Below are 17965 nucleotides of genomic sequence, written 5' to 3'. Positions count from 1 at the left end.
CAGCTCTGTGTTTAACGACATCACATTTGCAGCTTGCAACTGGCCATGATGGAAATGTTTATACCCTGAAAATTAGCAAGTTCTGCACATTGTGGCTTTTATTTTTTTATTTTCTAGTGAGCCAGTTGTTCAAATATATTTATTAGCACACCATTGCTTGAAGTTCACACAAGCCGAGCTTCTGTGTGCTATAATCAAGTGGCCAGCCTTGATTCACACCACTTTCTACATTTTTAACTGCATTTTCCCAAAGCTGAGGTTTGCTTTGGATTTTCAGAGCCTCAAAAGGGTGGTGGAAAAGACCTTTGCAGTCTTTTCGCTCTTCTGAGGACTCGGGCACCAGTGTGATGATGGGGGGAAATGACACCAAAACATCCTCGGAGCTCCTTGTGTCTGAACCCGAGGGGCTGACTCCGAGCAACTCTACATTGCTGTCTCCTCCATTAGAGCCATTTTCCCCAGGAGGTTCTTCAGGTCCCCGTGGGTACCCACGCTGTCCCCCAGCCCTCAAGTTCTGCTTAGCCTCAAAGCTTCAGAGGCCAGGGGTGAAGGTAAGGTCGAACTAGTGATGCCGATGGGAGCAAAAGCGAAAAAAACAAAGCAAGACAGATCTGAGCAAGAAGGAGGAAATGGTGACTCTATCTCAGTAGTTACAGGTGATGAAAGAGAAGATTGTGTCCAAGATGACTCTGTTTCACAATCTTACTAAGGACTACCAGGATTACAGAGAAGAACTCCTGTCAGGAATACACACCCCGAGTACAGCATTTCCATTTGCCATCCTAAGAACAAGACATGACAATGATCAAAGTGCGAAGGTGTTAATATTGGCTTGAAATACTTCTCAAAAAAAAAACCTCTATTGATACTATAGGGAATATGAATACATATAAACTGTTCACTTTGCCGTACAGTAGAAACTAACACAACATTATAAAGCAACTGTACTATACCCTAATGAAGAATTTTTTAAAAATTAATAAGCTGATTTTCTTTATCCATGCTGCATGTGTGCTAAATTACTTCAGTTGTGTCTGACTCTTTGCGACTCCTGTGAACTGTAGCCTGCCAGGCTCCTCTGTCCATGGAATTCTCCAGATAAGAATATTGGGGTGGGATGCCATTTCCTACTCCAGAGGAAATCCTCCCAAATCCAGGGATTGAACCCTCGTCTCTTACGTCTCCTACGCTGTCAGGCAGCATCCCACCTCCCCAAAAAACAAAACACAGGAAAAATTTAAATGTCCGTTCAGTTGGATGACATTTCTTTTGCTCCTTATCTTGACCTCTTAGGGTATCAGACAGTGGGATAGTGCTGGTCATGACCTCTTTGAAATATTCTCCTCACTCAGCTTCTGTATCAGTTAGGGAGGGAAGAAGGAAAGAATTCACTTTAAGGAGTCAGCTCACAGGACTGTGGGGCTGGCAAACCTGAAATGTGTGGCACAGGCCAGCAAACTGGAAACTCAGGCAGGACTTCTATGTTAGTCTTCTTGTTTAGGAAGCGTTAGTCTTTGCTTTTAAGGAAGGCCTTAAAAAGAACTGATTGGAACTATTTATGTTATCCAGGGTGATCGCCTTTACTTAAGGGTTGTAAAGATAAATCACATCTACAGAATGCCTTTTTGGCAAAATTAGACTAGTGTTTGACCAGATAATGGCGTCACAGCCTTGCCAAGTTGACTTAAAATTAACCATCACAGCTTCCAAGCAAGACCTCCCTCCCGACTGTTGGGGTTCTTCCCCAGAGTCTCTTGCTGGTCTCTTCTTCTGCCGGGTCCCTTTTAAATGTTGATGTTCTCCAGCATCCATCTGAATTTGGGGTACAGCTTTTAAGAGTTAAAAGAAATTTTATAAATGTATGAATGGACACGGAACTGTGAAAACCATATAATATACTTATGAAATGGTGAAACTTTAGACAGAGTATTTTGTTCTGAGGCAGCATAACTTTCATTGGAATAGAAAAATAAAATAAGGAATCAAAATAAGACATTGCTTGTTCTCCTTGCACTCTTTGGACATGGCATATCTTAGAGATGCCCAAGTCTCATCTTCAGCCCTCTTTTCTTAATGTGCAACACTGTCTCTTTGGGGATCTGATCGATGCCCAGCCTTCAGTGACACCAGCACACCCATGTCTCCAAAATAATGTTTCAAGGAACACTAGATTTCATGTACAAATAAGGTAGAGAAATGCCAGCTATAGATTGCTTGTTCTTGGAAATTTGCAATCTGTATTGTCAAACTAAAGACTCTGCGAAGCCCTGCAGAAACAGGGAAAACACAGCCCTCAATCTGAGTTCTGAGCCCAGAGCCCAAGTTTCAGAATGGTTGTTTGCAACTGTATATTACACTGAGATATGTCCCATGCAATTCAAAGGTAACATGATCAAAACTGACATTATTTTGCTTGATCCAAACTGTTTCCTCTTCTGTTATTTTTCTTATCTTCTTTCATAGCTGGTACCTGAGTTGTCCAAAAAAAAAAAAAGACCTACAAGACCACGTGGACCCTCTCTCCCCTCATGGTTCTCCATTTACCAGTTTACTTACTTCTGCCTTCTCAGAAGGTCCTGCCTGCCGCACCGCCCCACCCCATCTTCATCCAAATGGTTTCTGCCTCCCCTCTGCCTGCCACATACCCTTCGTCTGTAACAATAACCTCCTCACTGCTTCTACTGCCTCCGGAAAGATGGTCTTCAAACACAAAATGATGACGTGACTCGTGGTCCACACCAACAAGTGGCTCCTTTCTGACTCCTCGTGATGTCACAGCTCTCATCTTGGACGATGTTACACATTTAAGATGAAGCGCTAAAGCTTTCTTAGTTGCTCCGGAGTAACTTAAAGAAAACTCCTCTACCTTCCTTGGATGTGTGGATGTGTCCCTGTTGGGCTTGAAAAGGCACTGACAGTCTTCAAGTGAGGTTTGGGAAGCAGAAAAGTAGGGAGTATTATTGATGTAAAAAAAAATTCTTTTTTGGTCATTTCTTTCTGATCACAGAAAATTGAGAGCTGACTGTTTAGGGAATCACTAGATCAAATAGTCTGAATCAGGCAGTTGACTGATGGGGTAATGGGATACTTAATACTACTAAAGTAGACTTCACAGATCAGAAAAATTCTGGCTGCTCTTTAAAAAAAAAGGTGTTTAAAAAATTTCCAATGGTACAAGATGTTGTAATATGAAAAAGAGCAGATTGCAAATTAAAAGTTTCACCTTGACACCCTCAAGTGGTGAAACTAGTATATTTTTCCATACAAGGAAACATGAATTCTGGAAGGATGCATCCCAAACTATTAATAGAGTTTATCTCTAGGGAGAATAAATTGGTCATTGTCATATTCTTCTATCTGCTTAATTGTGTTTTCTCACATGTCTAAAATGAATTATTTTGGTAATAAGAAAAAAAAGGTGTGGCTTAAAAAAATTCTTTGCAAATCTTGGCAACTTAATAGACTGACCGATCTTAGTCTATTTATGTCCAAGATGACCTAAATTTACCTTTTCTCCACGTCCCTCAGTTTTGTTTTTCTTCCAGCAGAACAGCATGCCAATTTAAAATAGTCAATAGCGTACTTTCAGTGCTCATCTATGTGGTCTGGCATTTAACATATTTTCCAGGAGAAGGTAGTACAACCCAACCATGATGACAACCCTTCTAAGAAAACCCTGGCTACTCTGAGAATTTAAAAGTAAAAACTGCAAGCTGGCTTTATCTCAAAATATATAAAGGATGAACACTGACATGCATAAAAAAATAATTTAAAGAACTCTTATCTAAGCTCTGCTTACTATTTATTTAGATTTATTTGTCTACCCAACCCATTCTAATATCCTAGATATTATAGATCTTATTATGGCTGGAATGATTCATGATTAAATTTGTCTTTTTTTTTTTTTCAAATAGATTTCAAGTGTAAGTACCCAAAATGTTAATTTTTCTTTACCTTACTTGGAGGGAGTGGGTGCATGTCTTTTTAATTTCTTTTCACATTTTTACTTAATAAGTACTTTCATTTTCAATATGTTAAAACCAAAAATAATTTTGAATCTTTTATACAAGGCTTGTAAGATTTTTTATTTTAAAATCAATTAAGTTGCTATAATGCTGATCCCAGTATCTGAGGAAAAGAAAGCACACATATTTTATTCAATTAGGGTGAATGTATTATTTCACTATTTTGTTTAATAAATTTAACAGAATTAAAATGCATCCTTTAAAAATTTCTGAAGTAACTCAAAGTGTTTTCTCCTCAAAAGGTTCACAACTCTTTTTACTTCTCCAAGCAATATAATACACACTTAATAAAGTTCTCAGGTTCTCAGGCATCTGATGACTGAGTGCCCCAAAGTTCAATAAATATGGTAGTTAAAAAAAAATGCAACATAGAAAAAGTAGGCTTAATTCTTAAGAGCATGCTATCCATACAGTGTTCCGTGATGGTGGAAAAGTTCTACATCTGTGCTGTCAATACTGCAGCCCTGGTCATCCAGGACTGCTGAGCACTTCCAGTGTGACTAGGGTGACCAAGAAGCTGATTTTATTTAACCTTAGTGAATTCACATTTAAATGGCCACACATGACAAGAAGCCACTGATTGAACTCACAGCTCTAAAGTTATAGTCAGTTCAGACAAAAGTATTCATGGATATTTGCCACTTAGTAACATTCCTTTTGCCTAGATAAAATCAATGTTGGGCCTTGCCTAATTTCCCAAAAAGAGTAAATTAACTGTTTTCATTAGCTCTCTACTTCCAATTCTTATCTGGCAGATGGTAGGAAATGAGAGTTTCATCTATTTCCCCTGAGAACCGGCTGGCATTTCACTCCATCCCAGTAATAGTCTGGTTGAGATCCTAGGGGCTCTCCTGATAAGCCTCAGACTGATTAAAAACTGAAGTCCTTTATTTGCTACTTATAGGAGCACAATGAACCAATAATAAAACTTTTATTTTTATATATAACTAAAGAGTATCTACTAGCAATCTGCTAACCATTAGTAGGGCTTACTTTGTGGATGTAGGCGTGAAAATTAACTACACCCCTGTCCCCACCTGTATTAGTTAGGATACCCATAGGAAACAGAAGACACACTCAAGCCTGTAATTAAAAAGAGTTTAGAAAAGGACACTTTGGGCTTCCCTGGTGGTCCGTGGTTGGGAGTGCCCCTGCCGATGCAGGGGACATGGGTTGGATCCCTGGTCCCAGAGGATCCCACATGCTGTAGAGTGACTAAGCCCATGCACCACTCCTGAGCCCATGTTCTAGAACTCATGCTCTGCCGTAAGAGAAGCCACTGCAATGGAAAGTCCATGCCCCACTGCTAGAAAGTAGTTCCCGCTTGCTGCAACTAGAGAAAGCCCACAGCAACGAATACCCAGTGCAACCAACAATAACATAAATTAAAACAGACACTTTACAAATGTGTGACGACGTGAAGTGAAAGTTGCTCAGTTGTGTCTGACTCTTTGCGACCTCTGGAGACTGTAGGCTGCTAGGCTCCCCTGTCCATGGAATTCTCCAGGCAAGAATACTGGAGTGGCTTGCCATTCCCTTCTCCAGGGGATGTTCTGGACAAAAGGATCAAAGCCAGGTCTCCAGATGTGTGGGCTGTGTTAAAGGAAACCTACAAAGAGTGGTGGGTACCCCAGGATCAGCAGCAGAGGTGAGCTCCTGGACCAGACGGGACAAGGGAGGAGGTGGCTTTGGAGTCATATGAGAGTTGTTACAGGAGAAGATTGTTTGGTACGAGCTGTGCTCTTTGTTAAAGGGACACAGCCAACAGTGCAACCTTACTCCAGGCTTACCCTCTGACCTGTCCTTTGATGTATCCTATTGACTAAACCAACCGAAAGCCAGAAACTTGGAAACTTCTACAGAGTGTCTATAAAGGCAGCCTCCCAGGGCTCAGACAGGTGGACGAAAGTGGGTAGGAGATTGGAGGGACAATAGAAAATATCCAGCCACCCCTCCCAAGTTTGGAACCAGTTGAGAGAGGCACAGAGGGTTCTAAATCAACCACGAGAGACCTTAGATGGATGGAAAAGCATCTCTTTTATGACTTGACTACTTGTGAAAGTTGCACTGAATGGCAATGTTTAAACGTGTGCACTGGACCAGGTTTATGCATTTCCCCAGACTCACTCAGCCTCATTCACTCTCACTGGAGAGACTTACTCTCCATCACTGTCACCTGTTAACCAGCACCGACTTCTAACACCACTAGTTATTTTTCCACTTCCCCCTTGCCCCCCCCACCACCCTTCCGCGCGCGCGCACACACACAGGTTAAGGCCTGGCTGTAGGGTGACCCACTCTACCTACCACTGTCAAGGGCTGCAGCCGCTTTCCCGCCGAGGATTGGAGGTGCTGAGTCAACCATCCCACTTACTTCCGACTCAGATGAAGGGCTGCTTAGTGGGTTATGGAATATGGCTTCCCCAGCAGCCACCTGGCAAGAAGAAGGGCAAGTGACACAACCCAGGAATGCAGGAGTTGCCGAGTTATATCGCAAACTTTGACAGCGAAAGACAACACAGAGAATGGGGGTGAGGAAAGAGCAGATAAAGTCTCCTTTCTTCTCAATAGACTATTCTGAGGTGGTTTTTTCCTAACATCCTATTTGGGACTGAAATATTTAAATAACTGGCTGTGCTTTCTTATATAACACTGGCCTGCTCAGTCATGTAACATTTTGTATTTGCTGGTCCTCTTTCCTGGCCTGTGGACTGTGGTAAATTAAAGATGGCAGCATATTCTTGTCACTCTTTCCATTGAGAGTAGAGCTTAATTTCCCCTCCCCTTGAATTGACACCGGCCTTGGGGACTTGCTTAATTAATAGAATGTAGTGGAAGCAGCCTTCTTGGACTTCGTAAGAAGTCTTACAACTTCTGCCTTGTTCCCCTAGAGGGCCTTTTCTTGAGATGGTCACTCTGAATACTGAGCCACAATGCTGAGAGAAGCCCAAACCACATGGAGAATCCATGTCCCAGTAGCCCAACTGAGCTCTCAGCCAAGAGCTCACATCAACTACCAGCCATCCCAGACCAGGAGTGGAGACGCCATCTTGACAATGGAATGTCTATCCCAACGACCAGAGCTGATGTCACATGGACTAGAGATGAACCACTCAGTCCCATTCTTCCCAGATTCCTCATAAAGGTGGGGAAAAACAGAATGATTAATTTAAGTCACTAGGTTCTCTCACTAGCCTTTTACACAGCAATAGAAAACTGGGACGTTCCCCTCAATGGACTGTTCTTGGAAGGTATTTCCTAACGTGGATACCTTTCATAAGATCAAATAATTGGCTGTGTTTTCCTACAAAGCTGTGGCCAGTTCACTTATGGACCACCCTCCATGTATTTGCCACTCTTCCTTCTCTGCTTCATTTCGCTTTTTTGACTCTTCCTATCTTGGGATCGTACTACCAATAAATAAAGCATCCACACACAAGCTTTGCCTCAGACTTTGTTTACAGAGAAAGTTAGCAGAAGTGTCCTTGAAAGACCCTCAGAGTGAGATTTTGGAATTGATTCTGTATTTGACTGTCTGAAATCAATCAGGTGAGTGAAATGGTAAGAGCCCTTTGAAGTGGCATTACAATAGCCAACTCATTCACCCATGGTTAATTGGGATGAAGTACAGGTGAACGGCTAAACTTGGGAATATCATGGTGCTACCTTATTTGATAAGGAAGGGGCAATGATTGAGGTGTAGGGGTGGCTGATTTCAAGGAATCTGAGGTTTTGATAAGATGATAGGCTCGGGGCACCTATTACCAACTGAAGTCATGCTCTGAAAGTCAAAGGACTTTGAGAGTTGCTTTGAATGAGGCTCGCATGTCCTGCCATTGAAAGGTATCTGTACTGAAAATCAGTTCCGGGTGGCAGAGCTGTGAAGAAAACTAAGGGTATAGCCTCAACATGCCTCTAGGTCAAGGTCAGGACTTCGATAAGGAAAGAGTAGGAAGCTGAACCCTAGCATGGAGACATTGATGCAGACAAACCTGACTCTCCCTGGCTGGCAGAAACAGCCTGTTTCTCCCGGTCAGAGGTGAAGAGTCCCCCTTGCCTGGAGGGCATGCAATGACGTCACCAGAAGCAGGTACCTCCCCAAATGACGCTCATTCTCAAGTTTTCCCCAAGACCCACTCTGACCCACTTCCCTGCCCCCATGCAAATAATGATGCAAGAGGAAGTACAAACCCTGCTGGGGAAGAAACAGCCTGTTTGCCAAAGGAAAGGTCACGCCTGATCACACAATCTGGCAGGAACTGTGGGAACACCGTGGGTGTGTGTCTTGAGATGCTTTGACCAGAGGAGGTAGAGAGGCTGGATGGATAAGAATGGACTGCCACGGGCACTTACCTGTGATTCAGGATTCAGGGTTCTGGTGAGGACACCTGGAGCTGGTTCTTATTCACTGCTGCAACAGCTCCTTCCAGCCTAGTTACTGCAATGGCCAGAAGGAGATGATGGGGTGATGTTGAAACTTCCTTGACATAGTTTAGATAAAGGAGTCAGAAATCTCAAGAAGGTGGGCATGTGACAATGGATTCATTTTCTAAGATTTACCATCTGACTATGTTTCCCAGGCCTGAAGGTGGATGGTAGGGATGATGGGGAACTGGAGGCAATAGTACCAGCATCTTTGAGAAGCAGCTCAGTGGTGGCTGCCTTCTGTAGGCCAGGGATCACAGTGGAAGATGCTACTATGGAATTGGGCTCCCTCTAATCCACTGTGGTAAAAGGTATCTGGACTTTCAAAAACCAAGTGGTGGTGCTTTACCATCAATGGAAAGCAAGCCCCAAGTAACATTAAGAGCAGAAAGGCCTTCGTATGAGCGAGGGTGCCTACTTTCAGGGGTATACGGCCTTGGGAAGCTGACTAGGGTGATACTTGATTTAAATAATTTTAAAAAATCAAGAATTGCTGAGGAAAATGCCGTCATTGCCTCCTGTGATGGAAAACTGTACTCTATCACTGAGTTTCTAGATCTAAGTCAGGTAACAAACCCAGAGCCCATTGATTGAAGGATTGATAGACGGATCCCCTTGAGGAAGGACCCTCTAATGCCACTGAAAATACAGACAATAATTTCTCCTCTGATCCTTCCCTGAAAGGGAACCGAGGCAAATTGCCTGGGTAACTGTATGGCAGGGTGAGTCAAACCTAGACTTTTCAAGGGCTGTTAGTTACAGTGTATGAGATGATACTGATAGCAGGAGGTCTGAAACACCAACATGGTCTTCTGGTTAAAACAGAGGCTTACAGAGACCAAGTCCATCCAATTGTGGGTCAGTGGTTTTCGATACTTGCTTTGTGATTATTTCCTTGGTTCTTGAAGGTATAATGAAGACAGAGGTACTTAGCTTTTGGCAGCATCCTCAAATCCATTACCTGTCCTGTGGATTGGGGTCACTGTGGTAGGGAGGTCTAAACTCAGCACTATTGCCATTTGGAACCAGACAGTTCTCTGCTGTGGGGCATTTCCTGGGCATTTAGGATGCTCAGCAGCATCTCTCTCCTCCCCCCACTAGACGCCAGTGACACCTTCTAGTTGTGACAACCTAAACCGCTTCCAGACATTACCAAATATCCCCTTGCTGCTGTTGTTGTTTAATTGCAAAGTTGTGTCTGACTCTTTGGGACCCCCACAGACTGGAGCCTGCCAGGCCCCTCTGTTCTTGGGATTTCCTGGGCAAGAATACTGGTGCAGGTTGCCATTTTCTTCTCCAAGGGATCTTCCTTATTTCCTAGGGGGGCAAAGCACCCCTGATTAACAACCACTGGCTATGTGTTAGCTCCTGAAACTCCCTATCTCTTGCCATTTGCAGGAGTAATACCACCTTCCCCGAAGAGTGACCGAGAGAAACACCACTGTTAAAGTTGAAGAGGTTCCCATAATATTCTCTTTTGAGTCAACTCTCTGGCTTCTGTAAAAATCAGACAGATCACAGGACATGGTAGTGAACCACTGCACTTTCAACTATAGTGCACAGCCACCGTGCCAGACGTGGTGTCTTCCATAGCTGCCTGCCTCTAAGGCTCTGACACCACTCCTCCATGAACATCGCAGTGAAAGCCACAGCACCTCCGGTCCCTGGGACTAAGGGATAGGACTCAGTGGTGAGCTGGCTTTTCTCACCCTGTGGGTGTGGGGTCTCACTTCCCCATCAGCTGCCTGGAAATTTGAGTGATACAACCCGTAAGTGTAAGGGAGCACACGCCATCTGGAGCAAACTTTGACCAACACGAAATAGTATACAGAATGGGAAGGGGTTAGCTGGTAAACAATATTTATCCCTTCTCCCACCAAAGAGGTTTTCTGAGACAACGGGTCCACACAGCTTGTGACAAGTGACAAGGTAACTAATTATGCTTTAATTTTTTGGTAAAGCCATGGCCAATTTAGTAATACACCTACCACTTCACATTTGTTCTCCATTCTTCCCCTCCTCACAGGTTTTCCCTCATCCCATTTGCTCTGGGATTTTACCCCTCCCCAGTAGAAGTTAGCATGTAGGTTTCATCTCAGGTTCTGTTTGCTAGGAAACTTATGCTAAAACAAAGTGCAACAAAAATAAGTTTCTGGATAATCCTATCAGAATAAAACTTACCCACCTAGCAAAAGTGGGAAAATACAGTACTGCCAATTGAGACAGGCCATCTTTTTGCATGGTAGAAAAGTGTAGAACACAAAAAGAACTGGCGTACTTCATTCCTTCTCCCGAACTCACCATGTAATTAATTACTTCTATTCTTTTGGGAGATATGAGCAAGGGGCAGTTACAGCCCAGGAGGGATTCTGTCCGGTGTTACCTTAAGGACACATGAGGTCAGGGGAGTCTATTCTCCTTTCACCATGGTGACTAATGCTTGACATTCACACCTTTTGTAATCATCCCACAGTTTTTAAATATTCTGTTCTTTTCCACTAGTTTCCCTTCTTGCATTTCAGTTTCAGAAGTTTCTATTGACACGTCTTCAAGCTCACTGATTCTTTCCTTGGCTGTGTCCAATCTGTTGCTAAGCCTAAGGTATTCTTCATATCTGTCACTATGTTTTGATTTCTAACATCTCCTTTTGCTTCTTTCTTAAAATGTCCATCTCTCTGCTTATATTTCTCACCTCGTTTTGCACGTTGTCCACTTTTTCATCAGAGCCCTTAGAATATTAACTATAGTTGTTCAGAACTACTGGCCTGATAATTCCAAAGTTTCTGCCATAGTTGAATGTGGATATGCTTGTTTGTTTTTTTTTAATTCCCCCAAAGAGGGGGTGCACCGTTCCTGGAAGTACTGCAATACCAGGTCGATGTGTGGAGTGGACGGAGCAAGCTCCTATTCCAACTCCTAATCCCAAAAATCCATTTAATATATTGTCTTCGGATAGAGGACGTATCAGATATTAAACTGATAAGAACAGATACTACACTTGATCTTAGCCAAAAGGCCAAGAAGCGATGGATATGCTTGTTTTGTATCTTTATAGTGTGCTATCGTTTAGTATACCTTGTAATTTTTTTTGTTTAAAGAAGAGCATAACTTACTGGATAAAATGGACTAAAATAAATAGGTCTTTCATGTAAAGCTTTATGTTTATCTGGCTAAGAGTAATGCTCTGTTTACTGTTTGCTATCCTGTAGGTGTTAGAAGCTAATATTTTCCTCTAATGGGTTTTTTTTTTTCCCTTTCTTTCCCTTCTGATGTCATCATGCTTCCCTAGAGACTTCTTCTTAAATAAAGTCTGAGGTGTGGTGTTATTTCTGATGTAGTCCCCTGATATTACACCAGAGTCTTATTGATGTGTTGGTAAAATGTGGGGGAAGGAAAAGCATTCCATGGTTTTAGAATTAGGTCTTGGTCTTTTTTTAAGTAGGAGTGTAATTGTTTACAATGTTGTGATGATTTCTGCTGTACAACAAAATAAGTCAGCTATATGAGTACATATCTCCCTTCTCTCTTGAGTCTCCCTCCCGGCCCACCCTCATCCCACGCCCTAGGTCATCACAGACCGCTGGGGTGAGCAGCCTGTGCTGGGCAGCAGCTTCCGACGAGTTCCCTATTTTATGCCTGGTGGTGGATATATGTCAATGCCGCCCTCCCAGTTTGTCCCACGTCCCTCTCCCCTTCTGTGTCCACATAGCCTCTATCCCTGCTCTGAGGCCAGTCTTTTAACGAGTCCCTACCCTGGGGCTGTGACCTTCACAGGGACTTCTCAGTTTTGTTCTGTTTTCTCCCTCTTAGATGAAACAGGAAGGCTGGGTGGGTGTTTTTTACCCCAAGGTCATCAGGCTCTGGTAAAACCCCTGTTGTTTAGGCTTCTGTAAAGTAGTTTCCCTGAGGCTAGGTCTTATCCAGAACAAGGAGTTCTGGACAGTTTCAAAATGGCTACATTGCTCTCCCCTCTGGCAGAAGCACAAAGGGATTTCTCTCCAGTCTTCAGTGTGAGAACTGGCAGGTCTCCCACAGGTGAAACTCACCAAAGCATAGAGACCACCTAAGAAGGGGCACCTCTGGCATTTTTAACTCTCCAACTTGTCCACACTGAGACTCCAGCAATTACTTAATTACAGTTTAGGTTCTCTGACTCTGCCACTGGTTCCACAAAGCCTTCTGCTCCAGTAAGCTGTGATTCTCTGTCTATCTGTCTGTCTTTTCCAACTCTGGGGGCAGAGGTATACCTTGTGACCTCAATTCTCTGATGGATCTAAGAACAGTTGTTGATTTTCTGTTTGGTCAGTCTTTTTCTTGTTTTGTGGATAGGTACATCATGAGAAATATTGGGCTGGAAGAAGCACAAGCTGGAATCAAGATTGCTGGGAGAAATATCAATAACTTCAGATATGCAGATGACACCACCCTTATGGCAGAAAGTAAAGAGGAATTAAAAAGCCTCTTGATGAAAGTGAAAGAGGAGAGTGAAGAAGTTGGCTTAAAGCTCAACATTCAGAAAACTAAGATCATGGCATCTGGTCCCATCACTTCATGGCAAATAGATGGTGAAACAGTGGAAACACTGTCAGACTTTATTTTTGGGGGCTCCAAAATCACTGCAGATGGTGATTGCAGCCATGAAATTAAAAGATGCTTACTCTTTGGAAGGAAAGTTATGACCAACCTAGATAGCATATTAAAAAGCAGAGACATTACTTTGCCAACAAAGGTCCATCTAGTCAAGGCTATGGTTTTTCCAGTGGTCATGTATGGATGTGAGAGTTGGACTGTGAAGAAAGCTAAGCACCAAAAAATTGATGTTTTTGAACTGTAGTGTTGGAGAAGACTCTTGAGAGTCCCTTGGACTGCAAGGAGATTCAACTGGTCCATCCTAGAGGAGATCAGTCCTGGGTGTTCATTGGAAGGGCTGATGCTGAAGCTGAAACTCCAGTACTTTGGCCACCTCATGTGAAGAGTTGACTCATTGGAAAAGATCCTGATGCTGGGAGGGATTAGGGGCAGGAGGAGAAGGGGACAACAGAGGATGAGATGGTTGGATGACACCACTGACTCGATGGACATGAGTTTGACTGACTCTGGGAGTTGGTGATGGACAGGGAGGCTTTACGTGCTGTGATTCATGGGGCTGCAAAGAGTTGGACACAACTGAGTGACTGAACTGAACTGAGCTGATGATGACTTCTGCTTTATTTATGTTAATAAAGTTTGATGATAGTTTTGACTTGATATTTTACTAATAAAGGCTGCTGACCATGCCTGGCAATATTGTAAAATACTTCCAGTGTGTATATACACATACACAGCTGATGAAAAACAGAGGAAATGGAACTGATACAGCATGAAAGGTAAGAACTGGTATGGTATGTGTGCCATGAGGTCGTGCGTTCTGCCAGAGTGAACCAGGGTCCAAATTTAGGAGCTCCTGTAGTACAGTATGACCTTGCTGCCTATGTCCCAAAGATATTGTTTGCTTCTCATGCCTTGACTAAATCTGAAATCTCACCCGCTATCTCCTGTCGCACTTAAAAAATAAAGAGACAGCAACAAAAGATGCTCCAGCCATGTGGACAGCCACAAGTAATGTGCCAAGGTTCCAACCATGTCCTCATTTCTTCTCCTACCTAAGTGAAACATCAAGAACTCATTCCTCTCTTTCCCTTAGATCACAAGAAAGGTGGCCTGAGAAATCATCTGTCTTGTCTCTTTTCTCTGGCCTTCACCTGGCCCACTTCAATTCTCTAGAGTTGAAGTTACCTCCTAAGCAGAAGACAATATAAGTCTTACCAAGAAAGAGTAAACAAGCTACATATCCTTCCAGAAGTCCATCCTCTCACTCTTGACAAGCGGGAGGCAAGGCATCATTCTCTGGTGAGCTATTAGGACCCCTATGTACCATACTTCAGAATCAATAGGCTGCTGATGCTGCTGCTAAGTCACTTCAGTTGTGTCTGACTCTGTGCGACCCCATAGACGGCAGCCCACCAGGATCCCCTGTCCCTGGGATTCTCCAGGCAAGAACACTGGAGTGGGTTGTCATTTCCTTTTCCAATGCATGAAAGTGAAAAGTGAAGGTGAAGACACTCAGTCGTGTCTGACTCTTAGCGACCCCATGGACTGAAGCCTACCAGGCTCCTCTGTCCGTGGGATTTTCCAGGCAAGAGTACTGGAGTGGGGTGCCATTGCCTTCAATCAATAGGCTACCTATTAAAATTGAGCATGTCGAGATCTTTATCCAAGTTTACCAAACCAGAATGTCTACATTAATAATACAGTCATCTGACTCTCTTCTGCACATCAGAGTTTGAGAGCCACTGGGTTAGAGGAGCAAGTGGGTGGGAAGTCAGGTATATGCTATATAGTCACCAGTAATATGTGAATGAGTGCACATGTTTATGTCAAATCTGTCATTCAAGGACCAGTAGTCCATGGACCTATGGTCATGTGTAGTTATTTGAGCTCAAATAAAAACATGTGAAGAAGAAAATTCCCACTACAAACTATATACATCAGTTAATTTTATATATTCTGAAATATTACAAATTAGATTTTAGTTCAAGACCCATTGTTAGGGGAAGCACGCTGATTGAAACCACCCACCCTGGCCAGGCACCACAGTAACCATTTACATGAGTTGTTTTATGATAGGAGGTCCTGATAAGGAATACAGAACTAATAAGCCTCCACCAAACAGAAGAGTTCGGGAAAGGTCAAAAGGAGACACCACAGGTCCGACCACCTCCCAGAATCCTCTCTGGCATCCATCTTGGCTGAACAAGGCTGCAACTCCAGGAAGGACTCTGACTCAGAATGGTCGGCTGAAGACAACCCGGAAACTAATCCCATCACCATAAAACCCGAGACTGTGAGCCACGTGGCAGCGCTGTTCTCCTGGTTCCCTCACCCTCCTGCTCTCCGCCCGGGCGCCCTTTCCCAGTGAAATCTCTTGCTTTGTCAGCACGTGTGTCTCCTCAGACAATTCATTTCTGAGTGTTAGACAAGAGCCCAGTTTCGGGCCCTGGAAGGGGTCCCCCTTCCTGCAACAACATGACTAATGTGGATATTGATTTTATTTTAATTAGGATAGTTATTATATTTATCTTATTTTAACTGTGATGAATATTTAAATAATTTAACTTATTTCATTATCTAACAATCAAATAAAATTGATTAGAATTAATATTTAATTTAATTATTTTAATAATAGTAGTAGTGGTGATAAAGGCTAGCATTTATTGAGTGCTTCACCATGCTTTAGACATAGTGGCAAGTGGTTTTCATTGATTATCTCAATTAATTCTTATAGAAACTGTGAGGTAGGTAAAACAATTATTCCCATTTCACATATAATGAAACTGAGGCCAAAAGAAATTCAGTAAATTTTCCAAATCATATAACTTGCAAGTGGCAGAGACAGAACCCAGCCCAGGACTGCCTGCCCAGGCTCATAACCACTGCTTCAATGCAGTAAAATTAATTAGATAATAACATATTTTAAAAAATTATAGTCCTTTGTGATATTGGTCAGTTCTGACCCTTGCCTTTACTATTTGGCTCTTTTACACGATAAATCTTTGGTACTTAATTTTGAGAGTGTAGATGGCTTAAGGTGCCTATGTTTAATTAAAAAGAAGTACGTTTAATTGCACTGGCAAATTTTAAATGCTCAACTACCCTCTGAGCTGGCAAAACCTTCTAAGTTCTTAAGTTAACCCTCAGACTTCCAGAAATTTTGCTTGACGAATGAAAGCTTATTTGAATAGTGAGAGCCTCCCCATTTTTGGATTATTAAGATTTTCCCAGATAACCATGCAGCAGCTTCTTCTCTGATGTGGTGGAGGGTGCCTTTGGAATTACACAGGAAGCAGCTTGCAGGAGGCCTTTTCCCCTCTTTCCCAGGTGTTGGATGTAGTAACAGTTCTCAGATGATTTGATAAAAATCCTTCCGGCTCAATCAGGAGAGAGTAGCAGTGTTCATTAGAGCAGTGGTCCCCAACCTTTTTGGCACCAGGGACCAATTTCATGGAAGGCAATTTTGCCACGGATGGTGGGGGTGGGGGGTTGGGAGGTGGTTTGGGGATGATTCAGGCACATTACACTTATTGTGCACTTTATTCTATTACATCAGCTCCATGGCAGATCATCAGGCATTAGATCCTGGAGGTTGGGGACCCCTGCCTTAGAGGACTTAAGACAAGGACATCTGAATATCAGCCTCTGAGAGCGCAAAGCTTTTTGCAAAACCATAACCAGTCTTTTCTACACCAAATGCTACACCTTTAAGGCCTCATTTGCAAATAAAAGATTGCAAGTTTCTGGCATTTGCTTACTATCATTCCTCCAGGCACAATAACCAGTCAGCCTCCTAAGGACAGAGGGGCTGTCAATATCACTTCCAAGCAATGAGACCTCTGCCGAGTAGGAGAGAGGGGGGAGATGATGGTCAACAGGCAATCTAGCTTTCACGTTAACACTCCCCGGAGGATTTTCATTACCCTTTTAGCATCAGGCCTTACCTTTTCCCTTCTCAAGGTCAGCTCTGTCTAGACAGTTCAACTTTCGGCAGCGAAAGCACACTCACAATAGGCTTGTGCCCGGGATCTCTCAGGGCACCCTTCCACCTAAATCGGGAGAGTCCCCTCCTTCTGTCTAGTTTGTGACCTTTCTCTAGGTGAGAAGGTCCCCTTCGAGGCAGCCAGGTCGGCCTTGTTATGGTGATGGTGCTGCAGAAGGCAGCTTCTCCCTCGTTAGAAGTGACATCATTGTACATTAAAGACATCATATCTCCTTTCATATTAAAATGCCTGTCAGCTCTACTGCTCAAAGGTTGTAAATCTGCCAGAGTGGCCTGAGCTTGGGGAGTTTTCATTATGAAAATATGAAGATAAGCACTCTGTTTCCCTGTCAAAGGGAAAGACATAAGTCTTCTGGTAATGACATTACTTTAAAAAAATAAATATGTATTTTCCTAGCTGAGTGTTACAGCAGCACATTTGGACAAGATAGTTCCCCCCCAATTTTGTAAGTTTTAAAAATTCAGACTTAAAAGACAGACTAGCATAACTCTGATAGGAAATACAGCTGGAGTAAGATTTATTAACGCATGCTTTTCACGCTTGCTCTTAGAGTAAATCATTAGACGTTTTCAATGATTTTAACCCTTCATTTTTTTTTGTTGTCCAGTCTAGAAAGTGACAAAAAAAATACTTAACCCGTCATTCACTTGTAATTCACAAATAAACTAGCTGTTGTATTGGATTTAAGTTTTTTCTTAACATTGTTAAAGACTCACCAAGTCATCTCTTGCTAACAGAACTTGTTTGATGACAACCTCTCGCCGACACTGGGATAAAGCAGGTGCCAACTTCAGGATGGCACTTGTCATCTACCTCTACAAGGATTAAATCATGAGGTACTGCAGCTGCTGACCTTCAACACTCCGTGAAAGGAGTTCAGGGAAGAGATCAGGAACAAGGCACTCTGTGCTCTGGGAAGAA

The 17965-nt window shown here is 42.9% G+C and overlaps 1 long non-coding RNA gene and 1 other non-coding gene across 2 annotated transcripts; both read right to left on the bottom strand.

The window, feature by feature from the left end:
- Positions 1 to 4068: 4068 nt before the first annotated feature.
- Positions 4069 to 7104, bottom strand: LOC110136366 (uncharacterized). The gene is made up of 3 exons (XR_002313622.1): positions 7034 to 7104; positions 6333 to 6459; positions 4069 to 4128 (listed from the first exon to the last, which is right to left on the bottom strand). It is a non-coding gene; the product is annotated as an uncharacterized lncRNA (long non-coding RNA).
- Positions 7105 to 11287: 4183 nt separating this feature from the next.
- LOC139037913 (U2 spliceosomal RNA) lies at positions 11288 to 11478 on the bottom strand. Its single transcript, XR_011490860.1, has one exon. It is a non-coding gene; the product is annotated as a U2 spliceosomal RNA (small nuclear RNA).
- Between the last annotated feature and the right edge of the window lie 6487 nt (positions 11479 to 17965).

Source organism: Odocoileus virginianus, chromosome 12 (assembly GCF_023699985.2).
Source record: "Odocoileus virginianus isolate 20LAN1187 ecotype Illinois chromosome 12, Ovbor_1.2, whole genome shotgun sequence".
NCBI classification, from domain to species: domain Eukaryota; kingdom Metazoa; phylum Chordata; class Mammalia; order Artiodactyla; family Cervidae; genus Odocoileus; species Odocoileus virginianus.
The sequence above is the reverse complement of the archived record's forward strand: the minus strand, read 5'-3'. Positions and strand labels throughout refer to the sequence as shown.